This window comes from Berghia stephanieae, chromosome 6 (genome assembly GCF_034508935.2).
Source record: "Berghia stephanieae isolate SIO BIC M18660-M18661 chromosome 6, UCSD_Bste_1.3, whole genome shotgun sequence".
NCBI classification, from domain to species: Eukaryota; Metazoa; Mollusca; class Gastropoda; order Nudibranchia; family Aeolidiidae; genus Berghia; species Berghia stephanieae.
Genome location: NC_088365.1, coordinates 11,731,255 through 11,738,754, shown reverse-complemented (window position 1 = coordinate 11,738,754; position 7,500 = coordinate 11,731,255). Strand labels below are relative to the sequence as shown.

At 36.9% G+C, this 7,500-nt stretch overlaps 1 protein-coding gene across 1 annotated transcript in view; it reads right to left on the bottom strand.

Moving 5' to 3' along the window:
* Window positions 1-7,500, bottom strand: part of LOC144974478 (ribitol-5-phosphate xylosyltransferase 1-like) — a 163,011-nt gene that overhangs the window by 18,066 nt on the left and 137,445 nt on the right. The window lies entirely within an intron of this gene.

Sequence of the window (7,500 nt, the reverse complement as noted above, 5' to 3'; positions counted from 1 at the left end):
TTAAGATTGCTAGTCTTTTTCGCCTGGTCCTGGGCGGGGTTCATTAGTTCAGAGGGACACAGTCAAACAGAGGACTTTTCTTTTTTTTTTCTTAAGAGATGATTTTTTTTCATTGCCAATCATCTCTCTATTCTGTACTATTATTGTTATTAGTTTTGAGTATATTGTACTTTGTAAACCCTAACACCGACTATATCCGTAGTTTAACCGGATTACTTTTACCCCATGCCTATTTATTACATTTTTTTTGGTAGACAATTTATAGGCGTAGTATCAAAGGTAATATTTTTTTTTGGGGATTTTACACGTAAATGGTAGTTTAATAGAACTATCTATGCACATGCTCATTTTTAATACATTTTTTTTCAAAATTTGAATAGTAGCAAAAATCTCTAGGACTGAGTGAGTTAACTCTCTCCTTACCATCTATTGGAAAATCGTCACATTTGTTAAGATGAAACCGTCATTTTTCTCATCCAGATTTCATTTATTTTTGCTTTAGCTATAAAAACGTGACATTCTGTAATAGATCTCATAATGTCGAACAATATTATGTATAGAATGAGCTTGTTACTTTTCTGTTTGAGTAAGAAATGTCTGGGTTTTTTTTTGTGTTGGGTTGGTGTGAAGTTTTGGGCACAATTATGATTATGGCTGGTAAGGAGAGGGTTAAGCGTATCCTCCAATAACGGGACACTTTGCTTGTATCATGGTGGAAGTTTGACGTAATATCGTCGAAATAGGCACATCGGTGGATTGCTCGCGAAATCTTCTGTTCCCGATTTGAACCAGTCCCCTTTGTGTGTGCTTTGAGTGCTTTGTGTGTGTGTGTGTGTGTGTGTGTGTGTGTGTGTGTGTGTGTGTGTTGCTTTTACCATCAAACCTTCAACTTTTCCTTTATTATATTCCTTTTTACTGGCGCTGAAAGGACCTAACAACAGGGCCATAAAATCTAAAAACAAAACAATCTGGGTGTTGGTTTTTAAGGGAGGTGTGCGTGTGAGAGAATGTTTAGTGGATATTACACAGGTGCAATCTCTCTCTCTCTCTCTCTCTCTCTCTCTCTCTCTCTCTCTCTCTCTCTCTCTCTCTCTCGGGCAGACATTTATCGTTCAAGTCTTGTCTGATAAAAGAACGATTAAGAACCAAAACAAATACTAAAATCTAAGTATGTCTGAATGTCTAAATCTAAACAAAATAGCTACTGATCTCAAGAAGAGTAGAAATTTTTTTTAAAAGGACAAAATCCTTAAAAAGGACAAAATCAAAATTAAAAAAATTTGGCTACAGCTATTCTTTATTTTGCCATAGTGTTTGCGTTCTGTTTTTGTGTTTCTCTTAGTGTGTAGCTCTAGCTCTGCTACGATAGTGCAACACCAATAATTATTCAGCTCGAAAGACCAGAACTAACATGTAAGTGATGTCCACAACACATAGAAGACGACCGGTGTTGTAATACAAAGAACACTTGGAAGACGAAGAAATAAAAAATATATTTAAAAATAGAATGAATAGACTAGACTAGACTGTAACGGTGACGACATAACCATGGAAGAGAATGTCACTGAATTTTTTATTTTTTAACGAAAGAGAGGAAAAAACAACAACAAAAACTCTTCTCAAAAGACTGTAAAAAAAAACAAAAAAAAACAAAAACAAACCCAAACCTACCGAAAACAATCATAAGATAAAAAAGAAAGATAAAAAAAAAAGAAAAAATGAAAGTAAAACGTTCAACAACAACATTAACAAAACCATCATCATCATCACAACAACAACAAAAAGAACAACAACAACAACAACAACAACAACAACATCATTAAAAAATACAAAGGGAAATGAAACCACCACCCACTACAAACAATCTCAAAAACATAAATAATAATCAACCAATAAATAAATAGATAACATTTTTTTTAAATGAATAAATATATAAATAAACACATAGTCGTCAAGTAGAAGAACACAATGAAAAGCCGGAAAAGAACAAAAGTGTGAGCAAGATGAAGAAGAGAAAAAAAAATGTCCACCCAAAACCGTTGAGTTGAACTCTAATTAAATATCATTCGGACCTTGGTAACAACAACAACAACAAAAATCTTCCTTTTTCCCTATCCTGCACCAGTCTCAGACTCGCCAACCAACCTCCAACTATTCAAAGATATTTATAATCTTAAAACAGTTTCTAAATTCCAAATTCGGACCTCGTTGCTTTCAAGTCAGTTCATCGCCACGGGACACAATCTGAATTTCTATAACTTTAACCCTATCAAGGCAAAGCTGAATTTCTTTCACATTACCATCAATAGGGAATGAGATTAGCGGAAGAGTAGCGTCCCTTGATTGGACGTCACCTTACAGAGAGAACGTCAAAATGGTTTTGCGCATGCGTCTCTCTCGTCCTCGCTTTCGGTGAAGTGTCTCATGCCGCACAACCAACATGACGTTCTCTCTCTAATAACTTTTCCGCTCGTGACTTCCAATCAAGGGACGCTACTCTTCCGCTAATCTCATTCCCTATACCATTTGGGTATAACGTCAGACCCGTTTTTCACCAAGAGACAGTTACAATAATGTGACGTCGGCCTCTTGGTCAAACCGGAATGTCTAATGAAATTTCAATCAAAAATTGAAAAGGGGTGAATGAAACACTGCCAGACAAATCAGAAAGAAAAATATTGAGCTTTGAGCTTTTATATAGCGTAAAATCCACTAAACGTGCTCAAAGCGCTTTACAAGGGGTCACTGGCCAACAGCAACATTTAACGTGTAGGACGGGACATGACGCCTATTAGACGATATTATATTTTTTTTTCGGACAGAGACAACGCGGTAAACGGTCAGGTAGTCATTTTACACCTGAGTACGGTGAGATGACTCAACTATGCGCCGAGTGAGGCTCGAATCTTGGACCTTCCGATCCGAAATCAAGTGTCATACCACTAGACCACATAGCCGTACCAAAAAAAAAAATAAAAAGGAAGAAAGCACCCCAAAATGTCTGTCTGCCAAGTCTAGATATTTATTTTTCATTGATTTGATGAGGCAACCTACTCTCTTATCAAAAAATTTCACAAATTTGGATCATACACATCCCTCCCCCTCAAGTAATATGTTATTTTTTTTTTCTGCTTTGCATGAAACTATTTCATAAATACATTTCAAATGTTTATCTTATTTACATCGATGCCAGCCCTAGAATTTGATGTCAAGTCACAGACAGAAAACAGCCGAACCCGGCTTACAAAGAGTTAATAAAACAGATTTCTTCTTCATTGTTTCTGTGATGTTACACTCCAGATGAGGCTTGACTTGATTAATGGCTTGGATGTCATAATTCTTAAAGATTTATTATTAGTGTCGCACTTAGAATAGATTTAACGAATTTCTATTATTATAATGAATAGGACGACGCCTCTGCATCCTGGGGGGGGGGGGGGGGGGGGGGGGGGGGGGGGGGGGGGGGGGGGGGGGGTGAATTTGTGTTCTCTGCCTCTCTCTCTCTTACTCCTCCCCCTCCCCCATATATCTATCTATCTATCTATCTATCTATCTATCTATCTATCTATCTATCTATCTATCTATATATCTCTATTGTGTATATAATAATAAATATAATAAAATAATAATAAAATAATAATAATAATAATATAATAATAAGTAATAAAATAATAATAATAATAATAATAAAATAATATAGTAGTAGTAGTAGTAGTAGTAGTTAGTAGTAGTAGTAGTAGTAGTAGTAGTATAGTAGTAGTAGTAGTAGTAGTAGTAGTAGTTGTAGTAGTAGTAATAATAATAAAATTTTTAAAAAATATTTAAAAAAAAAAAAATTAATAACAATAATAACAGGGACCGTCATCACCTTCAACTCACAATACAAACATAGGAAGACCTTACGTCCCTAAGAAATGTGGCAAAAGAAAGTGAAACGTGTGGAGGAGGGGGGGGGGGGGGGGCTTTACACAGGAAATTAAAGAAGCAGCCAAGGCATCCCAATCGGACTATTAGGATGTGAAAGGCGCTAAGTCAAGTTATGCCGTCTGGAAGGTCCAGGGTTCGAGTCTCGCTCTGGGCAGCGCATAGATGAATCCTTGGAAAAGGCTCTTTACTCATATTCTCTCACCGAACTCAGGTGTAAAATGAGTATTTGGCCGTTAACAGCGTTGTATTTTTCTGAAAAAAAAGTGTAATATCGCCTAACAGGGGTCTGGTAACGCCCTACATGCTTAAATTTGTTGTTGGCTTGGGGCCCCTTGTAAAGCGCCATGAGCATAATTAGCGGATATTGCGCCAGAACCATGCTCATGTTTTTTTAAAACTTTAAACCTTTAACTATCTCCTTACCAGCCATTTTCAGAATTTTCCCTGAAACTTCACACCCACCCAACACAAACATAGATATTTTTTTCTACTCTAACAGAAAAAGGAACAAATACATTTTATACATAATATTGTCCAGTTTCTAATTTTTATCGCTAGAACAAAATATTTTCTTTATAATTTGTGATGTACACAGGATATCAGAATGAGACAATTGTGAGTTGCATCGTAACGAATGTGACGATTTTCCTATGGGTGGTAAGGAGAGGGTTAACTTTGGCTGAGATGCACCACGACATAATACCGTACTGAGCACGAGGCGACGGGTTACAAATGACAAATCTATTTATCCGCATGTAGTGAGATGTTATTGGATTGGGAGAGTCTGTGGTAGTGACCGGTAGTGACCAGTCAAGTGGACAGGCGATGAGATGCGGTCTGGCCGAACCAACTGTCAAAGGTCACGTCAATGACCTCTCAACTTCGGGGGCAAGGGTGGGAATAGAGTGTCAGTTTTTATTGAAGAGAGGGAGATGGGGGGGGGGGGGGGGGAGGGGAGGGAGAGGGGGAGAGGAGGAGAGGAGAGAGGAGAGAGAGAGAGAGAGGGGGGGGGGGAGGGAGAGAGAGAGGGAAGAAGAAGAGAGAGAGAAGGAGAGAGAGAAGAAGAAGAAGAAAGAAGAAGAGAGAAGAGAAAGAAGAAAAAGAAGAAGATAGAAATAAGAAGAGAAGAAGAGAAGAAGAGAAAGAGAGAAAGGATGATAAGAGAAGATAAAGTAGAGATATAGATAGAGTAGATATAAGAGAGAAGGAGAGAGAGAGAGAGAGAGAGAGAGAGAGAGAGAGAGAGAGATTTGTCGATAAAACATAATAATATATTATTATAAATCCTAAGATCCCAATGTACATACAATGAAATTCCCAAATGTATCTGTTGCAAGATTTTGTCTGAATCAAAAGACGACGTCACAGAACCACGTGATGAACGAACGACAAGGATCCAATCAAATCAATAGATATAAATAGAATATCTAGGCACTTGGCCAAGACAGACCAATTTTACTAATGTCGGTCATTGAACAGATTATGTGCGGCTATGTGGTCTAGTGGTATGACACTCGCTTTCGGATCGAAAGGTCCTGGGTTCGAGCCTCGCGCTTGGCGCATAGTTGAGTCCTTGGAAAAGGCTCTTTACTCACATTCTCTCACCGTACTCAGGTGTAAAATGAGTATATGGCCGGTAACAGCATTGTCTTTGTCCGAAAAATTGTAATATCGCCTAACAGGCGTTATGTCCCGTCCTACATCTTAAATGTTGCTGTTGACCAGGGACCCCCTGTAGAGCGCTGAGCACGTTTAGTGGATATTGCGCTATATAAAAGCTCAATTTAATTTTAATTTATGTATATAGATTTTCTTTCCTTGAGAATTGCACTCTTATATTTTATCTTGCATTTCCAAAGTTTGCTCAATTTTAGCTTGGCAACTAGACTATGCTATTTTGGTATCTGAATTTTCATCGTCGTGCCATGAAATATTTTTGTTGTTGTGTTTTGCTTATGTTTTGATAGGTTTAACCCTCCCCTTACCACCCATGGGAAAATCGTCACATTCGTTACGATGCAGCCAACAATTTTCTTATTCTGATTTCATTTTGTTATAGTTAGAGCCAGAAAAACTCGCCACTGTGTTGCAGATCTCATTTTTCTGACCAAAATATAGAATATACTCGTTGCTAATCTGTTTGAAAATCTATTTTTGTGTTGGGTGAGTATGAAGTTTAGGGTAAAATTCTGAAAATAGCTGGTAAGGAGAGAGTTAATGTCATACCTGAAACACTATTGGGTCATTTAACGGGTAGTTTGGGTCTTTTCTAAATTAAAAATAAAATTAATTAATTAATTATCTATATAGGGCGGTTTTAATCATTCTGCATCATCATTATAGGTTTTAAAAAAACAAAACATTTTGGTGCAAATACATTATCTGTGTTGATACCCGTTTTGCGCCCTGTTCGGGGGTCTGGCATAAATATATATATATATATATATCAATCCTGCTGACAATAGTCCGCAAAAAATAATGAAGGAATAAACTCCATATTCTTCCCTCTTATCAACATTTTAGCATTTTGTGTCACCATAGATTTTACAGCTTGGGCTTATGGTATTTTTATTAGAACATGGAAAATTGCGAATCAAAATTTTATAACAAAATTGATTCTGAGAAAGATTTGAGAGTAGGTATCTCATACTCCTACAAATGCCATATTGAGAAAATAGCAAAACAGCTTTCTGTTTTTGCCTTTCTTCTTCTTCGTCTTGTGGAAACCTCCAATATTGTCGAGGATCACTCCACACAGTTTGTAGGGTTTTACATTGTAAAATTGTAAAAACTCTGCACGTAATACTAATAAAAATACATAGATTAAAAAGTCACGCCTTTATAGGATATTATGAGAAGTTGGACTTCAATATTATTATTTCTAATTATCGTTTTCAATCAAAATCTCAAAATCAATTTTTTGAAGGATTTTCCTAATAATTAATTAAACCCACACCACCATTAAGCACCAAGGAAAGTAAAACGACGACAGGCTTGGATAAAATGGGGACCAGATTTAGATGATAGAAATAATATGATGAAATAAAATACTTTATTCATTACAAATAACCTCGATCCTGTTATTGGATAGGACACAGTTTATTGCAACGGACTTTCAGCCAGATCTAACTAGACCTTTTGGGTGGACAGCAGCTGGGTCACTAACCCCCCCCCCCCCCCCAATAAACAACAAAAAGAAGAGAAAACAGAAACAATATCAAACAGTACATAAACAAACGAAAATAAAAACAAAAAAAAACCCCAAAAAAACAAAACATAAAAAACCCCAATCAAACAAACAATTAAACAAACAAAACAAACAAACAAAACCCCAAAACAAAACACTAACAGATAAAACGAACAAGCATACAAACAACAACACCGCCAACAACAACAACAACAACAACAATAACAAAAGGCCCTAGACAAAACCCATGATCGATACCCCCACTCTGGTCTCGAGTAGATTGCTTTACCACTTCATCTATCGGAACCTACACTTTTTTAAAAGGCACTATTCTTACTTATTAAGCCTCTGCATGCCCCGCCCACACTCGCATATCCGGTCATCGC